Source organism: Rhipicephalus microplus, unplaced genomic scaffold, assembly GCF_043290135.1.
Source record: "Rhipicephalus microplus isolate Deutch F79 unplaced genomic scaffold, USDA_Rmic scaffold_115, whole genome shotgun sequence".
Classification (NCBI taxonomy): domain Eukaryota; kingdom Metazoa; phylum Arthropoda; class Arachnida; order Ixodida; family Ixodidae; genus Rhipicephalus; species Rhipicephalus microplus.
Window position 1 is genome coordinate 427501 of NW_027464687.1, and position 12500 is coordinate 440000.

The window sequence follows — 12500 nt, forward strand, 5'->3', positions numbered from 1 at the left end:
GACAGACGAAGCCAAGGGAAGACCCAAGGCCGCAATGTGCGTTCAAAGAATCAGTGCTCAGTGTGTCCTGCAATTCACACCAAGTCTCGCAGCTGGCTGCGTTCTTCATCGACCCGAGAACCGAGTGATCCACCGCTTAGAGTCGTGAAAAAGTGTTTGTTCAATTCCGTACAGTCAAAACCAAACGTTTCTGGCACTCGGCCAAACAGTGGCCAAGAAGGGCGCTTTTCAGCGCACGCTTGGACTCCAAAACTCTGCCGCGCCTTTTTCGGCTGCCGCAAATCGAGCAAACGGTGTGTTTCGGACGGCGTTTCGCTTTCGCTACTTGCGAGTGCTTTCGTGGTCCACCCCTCTATAAATACTCGGGAGGCGTCGAAGCCGGTTCTCCAAGCCGGACCCGTAGGTATCGTTGTGTGCTCGCTCTCATTGGCCCGCCTAACCAGAAAATGCCTGCGGTACACCCATTTGGATAAGAGTGCACGCAGATGCGGGCCTCGACGGCTACACATTTCCTCGGGCGGCCGCCTCCCGGCCTCCGTGGAGCGCGGGATGCACGGTCCCATCGACAAGCCTCTCCCGTTTTTACCGTGGCGTCGCGGTTCACCACGGCAGGCGGGTCGGTCTCCTCCGCATAAAAAGGGGGACCCCCGCTTTTTGTTCCACGAAATCGCACAAGCTTTTTTCGCATCCACGGTTTGCCACCGCACACCAAAATGCCGATCCGGCTGCCTACTTTAGCCAACAGGTGGAGCCAGGCGCGCCGTACTTGCGCGGCACTTCCCACGTCCACCGAAGTCGGTGCCAAGGACCACTTTCGGCGCCGGAGCCGCGTACGAGCCTACTCGAGGCGGAAGAACGAAGCCAGCAAGGGCCTGGCCGCAAGTGCGTTCAATTGTCGGGACGTCCAAGTCCCTCGTTCTTCCGTGCTTCCTCTTTCGGCAAGTCGTTGCGGCACCTTCCCAAAGCGCGCAGACCCGCTAATCGCGACGAGCGCGACGTGGCCGTGCCGCCTTTCCCTCGGCAGCAAGCAAAACGCCTGGCAACGTCGACGCTCCCCTAACCGCGATCTCGCACCGTGTTTCGTGTGGCGAATTCAAAAGCCGGCCGGCGCTGCTGCAACCATTACGGTCGGTACGCATACGCCGCGGAGGGCGGGACGGTCATCGGAGCGTGCGGTTCCTCCATCGAGTACTGCGCACCTCGGCCGTCGCATCGCCGTGCCATGACCGGCCGCGCGTCAACGCGAACCGGTGCCAGCGAGATCCCTCGCCTGCAAGAACCGACCGGCAGCCTCCGTCACCCGAGGACGCGGAGGCGCTTGCCGCGGACGGCGGGACGGTATGCACTGGTGCACAGCGGACCCGTCACATCGCCAGTTCCTTGACCGACCGCCGACGCTTGTGCCGTTCCTCTCGTACTTGGCAGTCGCCGCGCGATTGTCGGGTCTCGTTCTTGCACGCTCGAACGGTCGGGAGGGCACTCGGCTGGCGTTTCGGGAACGCGCAGCCTCGCCTTCTACCGACGTAACCACGACTCGCCGTTCGCGCTCCGCCGCTCCTGTTTACAGTACTAGGCGGTCCCGCAGCGGTCGGGTCGCGCATTTCGAGCGCTTCGAGCCACGGTGCAGTGGCGGGTCGAAAGCCGACCTATGAGTGCGTTGCGCCGTTTGTACCCGCGTCCGCCACCTGGCCGACCGTCCAAGGTCGCGGTGTTGGCGTCCCCTGGGCGCAACAATTTGTCACGGGGTGCCGCTCCACATTCAGGCAGCCCCGTGGGGAAAAGCCGACCCCGCGTCCAAACGGGGTCAGCGGCAGAAAGTGTCGGGCGCAGACGCAGCTGAGGCGCTCACCCTTCACAATCCGTTAATGATCCTTCCGCAGGTTCACCTACGGAAACCTTGTTACGACTTTTACTTCCTCTAAATGATCAAGTTTGGTCATCTTTCCAACAGACCGGCGCAACCGAAAGGCCGCGCCGGACATCGGTCCGAAGACCTCACTAAATCATTCAATCGGTAGTAGCGACGGGCGGTGTGTACAAAGGGCAGGGACGTAATCAACGCGAGCTTATGACTCGCGCTTACTGGGAATTCCTCGTTCAAGGGGAACAATTGCAAGCCCCTATCCCAATCACGAAAGAAGTTCCACGGGTTACCCAGTCTTTTCAGACAGGGATAAAGACACGCTGCTTCCTTCAGTGTAGCGCGCGTGCGGCCCCGGACATCTAAGGGCATCACAGACCTGTTATTGCTCTGTTTCGTGCGGCTAGGAGCCGCTTGTCCCTCTAAGAAGGTTGTAAGGTGCTGGGAACCCCGCACCTATTTAATAGGCTAGAGTCTCGTTCGTTATCGGAATTAACCAGACAAATCGCTCCACCAACTAAGAACGGCCATGCACCACCATCCACCGAATCAAGAAAGAGCTCTCAATCTGTCAATCCTCCCAGTGTCCGGGCCGGGTAAGTTTTCCCGTGTTGAGTCAAATTAAGCCGCAGGCTCCACTCCTGGTGGTGCCCTTCCGTCAATTCCTTTAAGTTTCAGCTTTGCAACCATACTTCCCCCGGAACCCAAATACTTTGGTTTCCCGGAAGCTGCCCGCCGAGTCATTTGAGTAACTCAGGCGGATCGCTGGTTGGCATCGTTTATGGTCAGAACTAGGGCGGTATCTGATCGCCTTCGAACCTCTGACTTTCGTTCTTGATCAATGAAAACATTCTTGGCAAATGCTTTCGCAGTAGTTCGTCTTGCGACGGTCCAAGAATTTCACCTCTAGCGCCGCAATACGAATGCCCCCGTCCGTCCCTCTTAATCATTACCTCGTATTCCAAAAACCAACAGAACAGAAACGAGGTCTTGTTCTATTATTCCATGCAAGTTTATTCAGGCGACTCGCCTGCGTTGAGCACTCTAATTTTTTCAAAGTAAAAGCACCGGCCATCTCGAGGCACACAATGAAGTGCACCAAGAAAGAACCGGCATGATGTTCAGTCCGAGCCGTCGCATCGGGTAGATGCACTACTCGTCTGGAACTGAGATCCAACTACGAGCTTTTTAACCGCAGCAGCTTTAGTATACGCTATTGGAGCTGGAATTACCGCGGCTGCTGGCACCAGACTTGCCCTCCAATTGATCCTCGTTAAAGGATTTAGAGTGTACTCATTTCAATTACGGGGCCTCAAAAGAGTCCCGTATTGTTATTTTTCGTCACTACCTCCCCGTGCCGGGAGTGGGTAATTTGCGCGCCTGCTGCCTTCCTTGGATGTGGTAGCCGTTTCTCAGGCTCCCTCTCCGGAATCGAACCCTGATTCTCCGTTACCCGTAACAACCATGGTAAGCAAGTAACCTACCATCGAAAGTTGATAAGGCAGACACTTGAAAGAAACGTCGCCGGCTCGTGGCCATGCGATCAGCACAAAGTTATCCAGAGTCACCACACAATACGGGCCGAAACCCGATCGATCTTGGTCTAATAAAAGCACCCGTTACCCAAAGGGCTCCAGGCTCACTGCATGTATTAGCTCTAGAATTGCCACAGTTATCCAAGTAGGAAGAAACGATCTAAGGAACCATAACTGATTTAATGAGCCATTCGCGGTTTCGCCTTATTTCGGCATGTACTTAGACATGCATGGCTTAATCTTTGAGACAAGCATATGATTACTGGCAGGATCAACCAGGTAATCGTTCGACTGCGCGTCCGTCCTCGCCTTCGGCGGGCCGGACGCAGTCTGTGTGCGGCGGAGGCCACCTTCAGGCGCCCCAACACGCTTATTTTGCACTCCGAGATGACGGCGTTCGAGCTCGCTACGGCACAACCTTCCCGAAAGACGAGTGGGAGCCGTGCGGCAAGAAGCACGTTCATGCTCGCTCTTTTTCGTTGCATCGACTCGGTCGCGCCGTGCGGGTTGCCCAAGCCCGCTGCACTGTCGGTGGACCGGCCGGAACTAGCAACGGAGCCGAGACTGCAAAGCCGCCAGACGACGGGTCACGCCCGCGTCTTCGGCGCTTTCGCATCTGAATCGCCCGAGGACGACACGGAACACACCTCGATATCGTGGTAAAACGGCACCGTCCGACAACCAGCCCCTAACGCATCAAGCGGATGAGGCTGCAGACGACTGCCGTGGATTCCCCTGGAGCAGACCCGAGGACACGCTTGACGAGGCCGAAGCCCGCCGCATATCAGACACCCGGTCGCTTTCGCGTACGCCGCTCACGAGAACCCCCACATAATAGCAGCGATAAGTACCCAGACCTCCTTGGGCACTAATACGAGCGTACTCGAGAAAATTTCACCGCGGGTGTGCCCCGAAACGTGTGGCACGTTGAGCGTGCCACAAGTCTACGTCGCTCTCAAACCCGCCGAGGTCGTAGAATTTGCGACCCTACTCACGAAATTCCCACCGAGGATACGGCCGCAAACGTACCGCACCTTGGGTAGGCCACGAGTTTGTGCAACACTACGCTGACGGCACAGCACCGAGGTCGTGCGCGCACGCACGGGAAAATTCCGCCGCGGTTTCTGCCGAAAACGTGAGGCACCACGACTCTCCGCAAGTTCGCGTCGACTGCGAAAGACCGAAGTCGTGAACGACGTGTCCGCTACTCGCCGCCGACACGCTGGACACCAAACGTACAACGACTCGACGGCGTCGTAGAGGCCCACGACGCGGTTTTCCTTAACGACGTCTCGGCGTGGCACCGACAGGTTAGAACGGCCGACCAACGTTCCCTGTCCGCCGTTCGGCTCAGTCGAAGGGCTCGGCGACTTCGGCAACGCTGCGAAGCCGCACGGTGACGCACGCCATGTCCCCATTTTTTTTTTTTTTTCTTTCTGCGTCTGCCGGGGTGCCCCTATAATAGCAGCGATAAGCACCCAGACCGCCGTGGGTCCCTCGCCCCGGCTGACGTGGTTTTTCGTACTCCTGCGGCGGTCGCCGTCAAGCACGTCCAAATACGCTACTTTCGTGGGCGCATTCACGCTCTTTCGCTTCGCCGGAGTGCCAGCACTCACTCTGCCAAAAACGGCGAACATCCGAGCGGCGGTTCCCACTTTTGCGTCGGCGTCGCAAACCCCGCCCCGGCAGACGAGGTTTGCCGTACTCGTGCGACGGTGGCCGGCGGGCACGTCGAAAGACGCCGATATCGTGCGCGAATTGGCGCACCTTGGCTTCACCGGAGTGCCGCCACTGACTCCTCCAAAAACGGCGAAGATCCGAGCGGCGCTTCCCACTTTCGCATCGGCGTCCCGAACTCCGCCCCGGCTGACGCGGTTTACCGTACTCGTGCGACGGTCGCCGGCGAGCACGTGGAAAGACGCCGATATCGTGCCCGAATCGGCTCCGTTCGGCTTCGCCGGAGTGCCAGCACTGGCTCGGCGAAAGACGACGAACATCCGAGCGACGGTTCTCACTATTGCGTACGCGTCGCAAACCCCGCCCCGGCAGACGCACTTTGCCGTACTCGTGCGACGGTCGCCGGCGAGCACGTAGAAAGACGCCGATATCGTGCCGGAATCGGCCCCGTTTGGCTTCGCCGGAGTGCCAGCACTCACTCGGCCACAAACGGCGAACATCCGAGCGGCGGTTCCCACTTAGCCGTCGGCGTCCCGAACTCCGCCCCGGCAGACGCGGTTGCCGAGCTCGTGCGACTAGCGACCGCGAAGCCGTCTCGCGACGCCGCTTTCGTGCGCGGCTCCCACTGCGACCTGGGTCACCCGAGGTCGACGAGCAAGAAAGAATGTCGAAAAAAAATTTTTTTTTTTTTTTGCGTCTGCCGGGGTGCCCCTATAATAGCAGCGATAAGCACCCAGACCGCCATGGGTCGCTCGCCCCGGCTGACGTGGTTTTTCGTTTTCCTGCGGTGGTCGTCGTCAAGCACGTCCAAACACGCCACTTTCGTGGGCGCATTCGCGCTCTTTCGCTTCGCCGGAGTGCCAGCACTCACTCTGCCAAAAACGGCGAACATCCTAGTGGCGGTTCCCACTTTTGCGTCGGCGTCGCCAACCCCGCCCCGGCATACGCGGTTTGCCGTACTCGTGCGGCGGTGGCCGGCGGGCACGTCGAAAGACACCGATATCGTGCGCGAGTCGATGCTTCTTGGTCTCGCAGGAGGGCCGCCACTCACTCCTGCAAAAACGGCGAAGATCCGAGCGGCGCTTCCCACTTTTTCGTCGGCATCGCAAACCTCGCCCCGGCAGACGCGCTTTGCCGTACTCGTGCGACGGTCGCCGGCGAGCACGTCGAAATACGCCGATATCGTGCCCGAATCGGCCCCGTTTCGCTTCGCCGGAGTGCCAGCACTCACTCGGCCAAAAACGGCGAACATCCGAGCAGCGGTACCCACTTAGCCGTCGGCATCCCGAACTCCGCGCCGGCTGACGCGGTTGCCGAGCTCGTGCGACTAGCGACCGCGAACGCGTCTCGCGACGCCGCTTTCGTGCGCGGCTCCCATTGCGACCTGGGTTACCCGAGCTCGACCAGCAAAAAAGAAGGTCGAAAAAAAATTTTTTTTTTCTGCGTCTGCCGGGGTGCCCCTATAATAGCAGCGATAAGCACCCAGACCGCCGTGGGTCGCTCGCCCCGGCTGACGTGGTTTTTCGTACTCCTGCAGCGGTCGCCGTCAAGCACGTCCAAATACGCCACTTTCGTGGGCGCTTTCGCGCTCTTTCGCGTCGCCGGTGTGCCAGCACTCACTCTGCCAAAAACGGCGAACATCCTAGTGGCGGTTCCCACTTTTGCGTCGGCGTCGCCAACCCCGCCCCGGCATACGCGGTTTGCCGTACTCGTGCGGCGGTGGCCGGCGGGCACGTCGAAAGACACCGATATCGTGCGCGAGTCGATGCTTCTTGGTCTCGCAGGAGGGCCGCCACTCACTCCTGCAAAAACGGCGAAGATCCGAGCGGCGCTTCCCACTTTTTCGTCGGCATCGCAAACCTCGCCCCGGCAGACGCGCTTTGCCGTACTCGTGCGACGGTCGCCGGCGAGCACGTCGAAATACGCCGATATCGTGCCCGAATCGGCCCCGTTTCGCTTCGCCGGAGTGCCAGCACTCACTCGGCCAAAAACGGCGAACATCCGAGCAGCGGTACCCACTTAGCCGTCGGCATCCCGAACTCCGCGCCGGCTGACGCGGTTGCCGAGCTCGTGCGACTAGCGACCGCGAACGCGTCTCGCGACGCCGCTTTCGTGCGCGGCTCCCATTGCGACCTGGGTTACCCGAGCTCGACCAGCAAAAAAGAAGGTCGAAAAAAATTTTTTTTTTTCTGCGTCTGCCGGGGTGCCCCTATAATAGCAGCGATAAGCACCCAGACCGCCGTGGGTCGCTCGCCCCGGCTGACGTGGTTTTTCGTACTCCTGCAGCGGTCGCCGTCAAGCACGTCCAAATACGCCACTTTCGTGGGCGCTTTCGCGCTCTTTCGCGTCGCCGGTGTGCCAGCACTCACTCTGCCAAAAACGGCCAACATCCGAGCGGCGGTTCCCACTTTTGCGTCGGCGTCGTAAACCCCGCCCCGGCAGACGCGGTTTGCCCTACTCGTTCGACGGTCGCCGGCGAGCGCGTCGAAAGACGCCGATATCGTGCGCTAATTGGCGCTCCTTGGCTTCTCCGGAGTGCCGCCACTCACTCCTCCAAAAACGGCGAAGATCCGAGCGGCGTTCTCCACTTTCGCATCGGCGTCCCGAACTCCGCCCGGGCTGACGCGGTTTACCGTACTCGTGCGACGGTCGCCGCCGGGCACGTCGAAAGACGCCGATATCGTGCCGTAATCGGCCCCGTTTGGCTTCGCCCGAGTGCCAGCACTCACTCGGCCAAAAACGGCGAACATCCGAGCAGCGTTTCCCACTTTCGCATCGGCGTCCCGAAGCCCGCCCCGGCAGACGCGGTTTGCCCTACTCGAGCGACGGTCGCCGGCGATCACGTCGAAAGGCGCCGAATTCGTGCACGAATCGATGCTTCTTGGTCTCGCAGGAGGGCCGCCACTCACTCCTGCAAAAACGGCGAAGATCCGAGTTGCGCTTCCCACTTTTTCGTCGGCGTCCCGAACTACGCCCCGGCTGACGCGGTTTACCGTACTCGTGCGACGGTCGCCGGCGGGCACTTCAAAATACGCCGATTTCGTGGGCGCATTCACGCTGTTTCGCTTCCCCGGAGTGCCAACACTCACTCTGCCGAAAGCGGCGATCATCCGAGCGGCGGTTCCCACTTTTGCGTCGGCTTCGCAAACGGCGCCCCGGCAGACGCGCTCGTGCGACGTACTCGTGCGACGGTCGCCGGCGAGCACGTCGAAAGACGCCGATATCGTGCTCGAATCGACCCCGTTTCGCTTCGCCGGAGTGCTGCCAGTCACGGCGCAGAAAACGGCGAACAAGTGTTTTTTTTTTTTTTCCTAGAATTTGTGTTATAGAAGGCACATTTGATATCGGACGATAATTTTCAACTTTATCACGCGCACCGATTTTCGTGTAGAGGTTTGCAAGTTTATGGGAATTTCTCCACTTGGAATAATGCGATTTAGTAGTACTACGAGAACTTCATGGATGTACTCAAGGGTACGGGGCAAGTCAGTTACGTCAACACCTGCAGATTTTTTACACTTCAAACTGAAAATTGTTGGTTGTGAGTCCTCGTGTGATATTAAAGGCCGATTCGCTAACACATAGAACAAAGAAAGAAAGGAAGAAAAAACGCCCGCGCTCGCTCAAGAAACCTGGGTTCGCAACAAGTGGCAACAACAAGCAACCGAGCGAGTGCGCCAAAACCCGTGGCGGCCGAACAAACGCGAAGTCCCAACCGCGTCAGCCGGGGCGGCACGGGACAGGAAAAATCACTTCAGCCGGGGCGGCGGGGCACCGAATAAACCTCGTCACCTCGTCGCAGGATAAAAGAGGAAACAAAAAGTCTAAACAGCGTCTGCTGGAGCGAATGCGTAATAAAACAACAACAACAACAACAAAAAAAAAACACCCGCGCTCAAGAAGTCTGCAATCCTCACAAAAGGCGACTGTGACCGAGCAGCGTCAGCCGGGGCCGTGCGGAAACGGAAAAACCGCGACTACCGGGGCGTCGAGGCACCGAAAAATCCACTTCAGCCGCGGCGAAAAAAAAAAACAAAAAGAAAGACGGAGGGGGGGGGGGAACCACGTCTGCCGGGGCGAAGGAAAAAAAAAACGCGTCTGCCGGGGCGAGCCCGGGTGCGGCACCACCGGGAAAACTGTGGCAAACAGACATGGCGATCGAGTGAGTGGGCCGCCAGCCAGGCTCAGCCAAAAAGTGCAAAGTCCGAACTGCGTCAGCCGGGGCGGCAAAAACCGCGTCAGCCGGGGCGGCGCAAAAAACCGCGTCTGCCGGGGCGGCACGAAACCGCGTCAGCCGGGGCGGGGCGAAAACTGCGTCAGCCGGGGCGAAAAGAAAAAAAAAAACGCGTCTGCCGGGGCAAGCCCGGGTGCGGCACCACCGGGAAAACTGTGGCAAACAGACATGGCGATCGAGTGAGTGGGCCGCCAGCCAGGCACAGCCGAAAAGTGCAAAGTCCGAACCGTGTCAGCCGGGGCGACGCAAAAACCGCGTCAGCCGGGGCGGCGCGAAAACCGCGTCAGCCGGGGCGGCACGAAACCGCGTCAGCCGGGGCGGCGCGAAAACTGCGTCAGCCGGGGCGGCGCGAAAACCTCGTCAGCCGGGGCGAGCGAAAAGGGGGGGGGGGGGGGAACCACGTCTGCCGGGGCGAAAGAAAAAAAAAACGCGTCTGCCGGGGCGAGCCCGGGTGCGGCACCACCGGGAAGACTGTGGCAAACAGACATGGCGATCGAGTGAGTGGGCCGCCAGCCAGGCTCAGCCCAAAAAGTGCCAAGTCCGAACTGCGTCAGCCGGGGCGGCAAAAACCGCGTCAGCCGGGGCGGCGCGAAAACCGCGTCTGCCGGGGCGGCGCGAAAACTGCGTCAGCCGGGGCGAGCCCGGGTGCGGCACCACCGGGAAAACTGTGGCTAACAGACATGGCGATCGAGTGAGTGGGCCACCAGCCAGGCTCAGCCAAAAAGTGCCAAGTCCGAACTGCGTCAGCCGGGGCGGCAAAAACCGCGTCAGCCGGGGCGGCGCAAAAAAACCGCGTCTGCCGGGGCGGCACGAAACCGCGTCAGCCGGGGCGGCGCGAAAACTGCGTCAGCCGGGGCGAAAGAAAAAAAAAACGCGTCTGCCGGGGCGAGCCCGGGTGCGGCACCACCGGGAAAACTGTGGCAAACAGACATGGCGATCGAGTGAGTGGGCCGCCAGCCAGGCACAGCCGAAAAGTGCTAAGTCCGAACTGCGTCTGCCGGGGCGGCACGAAACCGCGTCAGCCGGGGCGGCGCGAAAACCGCGTCTGCCGGGGCGGCACGAAACCGCGTCAGCCGGGGCGGCGCGAAAACTGCGTCAGCCGGGGCGAGCCCGGGTGCGGCACCACCGGGAAAACTGTGGCAAACAGACATGGCGATCGAGTGAGTGGGCCGCCAGCCAGGCACAGCCGAAAAGTGCTAAGTCCGAACTGCGTCTGCCGGGGCGGCACGAAACCGCGTCAGCCGGGGCGGCGCGAAAACCGCGTCTGCCGGGGCGGCACGAAACCGCGTCAGCCGGGGCGGCGCGAAAACTGCGTCAGCCGGGGCGAGCCCGGGTGCGGCACCACCGGGAAAACTGTGGCAAACAGACATGGCGATCGAGTGAGTGGGCCGCCAGCCAGGCACAGCCGAAAAGTGCTAAGTCCGAACTGCGTCAGCCGGGGCGGCAAAAACCGCGTCAGCCGGGGCGGCGCAAAAAACCGCGTCTGCCGGGGCGGCACGAAACCGCGTCAGCCGGGGCGGCGCGAAAACTGCGTCAGCCGGGGCGAAAGAAAAAAAAAAAACGCGTCTGCCGGGGCGAGCCCGGGTGCGGCACCACCGGGAAAACTGTGGCAAATAGACATGGCGATCGAGTGAGTGGGCCGCCAGCCAGGCACAGCCGAAAAGTGCTAAGTCCGAACTGCGTCTGCCGGGGCGGCACGAAACCGCGTCAGCCGGGGCGGCGCGAAAACCGCGTCTGCCGGGGCGGCACGAAACCGCGTCAGCCGGGGCGGCGCGAAAACTGCGTCAGCCGGGGCGAGCCCGGGTGCGGCACCACCGGGAAAACTGTGGCAAACAGACATGGCGATTGAGTGAGTGGGCCGCCAGCCAGGCACAGCCGAAAAGTGCTAAGTCCGAACTGCGTCTGCCGGGGCGGCACGAAACCGCGTCAGCCGGGGCGGCGCGAAAACCGCGTCTGCCGGGGCGGCACGAAACCGCGTCAGCCGGGGCGGCGCGAAAACTGCGTCAGCCGGGGCGAGCCCGGGTGCGGCACCACCGGGAAAACTGTGGCAAACAGACATGGCGATCGAGTGAGTGGGCCGCCAGCCAGGCACAGCCGAAAAGTGCTAAGTCCGAACTGCGTCTGCCGGGGCGGCACGAAACCGCGTCAGCCGGGGCGGCGCGAAAACCGCGTCTGCCGGGGCGGCACGAAACCGCGTCAGCCGGGGCGGCGCGAAAACTGCGTCAGCCGGGGCGAGCCCGGGTGCGGCACCACCGGGAAAACTGTGGCAAACAGACATGGCGATCGAGTGAGTGGGCCGCCAGCCAGGCACAGCCGAAAAGTGCTAAGTCCGAACTGCGTCAGCCGGGGCGGCAAAAACCGCGTCAGCCGGGGCGGCGCAAAAACCGCGTCTGCCGGGGCGAAATAAAAAAAAAACAAAGAAAAAAGCCCGCGCTTAATCAAAAGAAAACAAAGAAAAAAGCTTGCGCTTAATCAAAAGAAAACAAACAAAAAAAGTTCGCGCTTAAGCCTGGCGGTGGAACCACCGGGGCAAACAGACCTGGCGATCGAGTGAGTGGGCCGCCAGCCGGGGTGAGCCAAAAAGTGCAAAGTCCGAACCGCGTCAGCCGGGGCGACGCAAAAACCGCGTCAGCCGGGGCGGCGCGAAAACCGCGTCAGCCGGGGCGGCGCGAAAACCGCGTCAGCCGGGGCGGCGCAAAAACCGCGTCAGCCGGGGCGGCGCAAAAACTGCGTCAGCCGGGGCGGCACGGAAAAACGAAAACCGCGTCAGCCGGGGCGGCACGGAAAAACGAAAACCGCGTCAGCCGGGGCGACATCAAAATGAGGAAAAAAAAAAAAACTGCCTTAGGACACCTGCGTACACTTTCATGCGTTTGGGCATATCTCTCTGTAACACGCGCGCCCCTCGTTACGCGCGGCACTCTGTTTTCTCCGACACCCATATTTCGGCGGCATGTGGCACGCGCGCCCGTCCCTACGCACGGCACACCGCAGTGCTTTCTCGATATTTTTCTTTTCCTCCAACACCGTCATCTATAGGCTTTTAGTGACCTGTTGCTCGTGGCACAAGTTCGCTAGCTCTGACACCTCTTGCATGCGCACCGTTTTTGCGCACGGTGCTATGCCGCAAAGCACGGCAGTCGCATGCGTTTCTCTCAGGCACCTCTTTTTTGACACAACGCTGTGGTGCTTA

General features: G+C 60.6%; 2 non-coding genes across 2 annotated transcripts in view; both read right to left on the bottom strand.

Annotated features, from left to right (window-relative positions):
- The window catches only part of LOC142790549 (5.8S ribosomal RNA), a 153-nt gene extending 9 nt beyond the window's left edge, over window positions 1-144 (bottom strand). The window contains exon 1 of the ribosomal RNA XR_012889594.1: window positions 1-144. This exon is cut by the window's left edge and continues 9 nt beyond it. This is a non-coding gene — a ribosomal RNA (5.8S ribosomal RNA).
- Window positions 145-1863: 1719 nt separating this feature from the next.
- Window positions 1864-3678, bottom strand: LOC142790477 (small subunit ribosomal RNA). Its single transcript, XR_012889535.1, has one exon. It is a non-coding gene; the product is annotated as a small subunit ribosomal RNA (ribosomal RNA).
- Between the last annotated feature and the right edge of the window lie 8822 nt (window positions 3679-12500).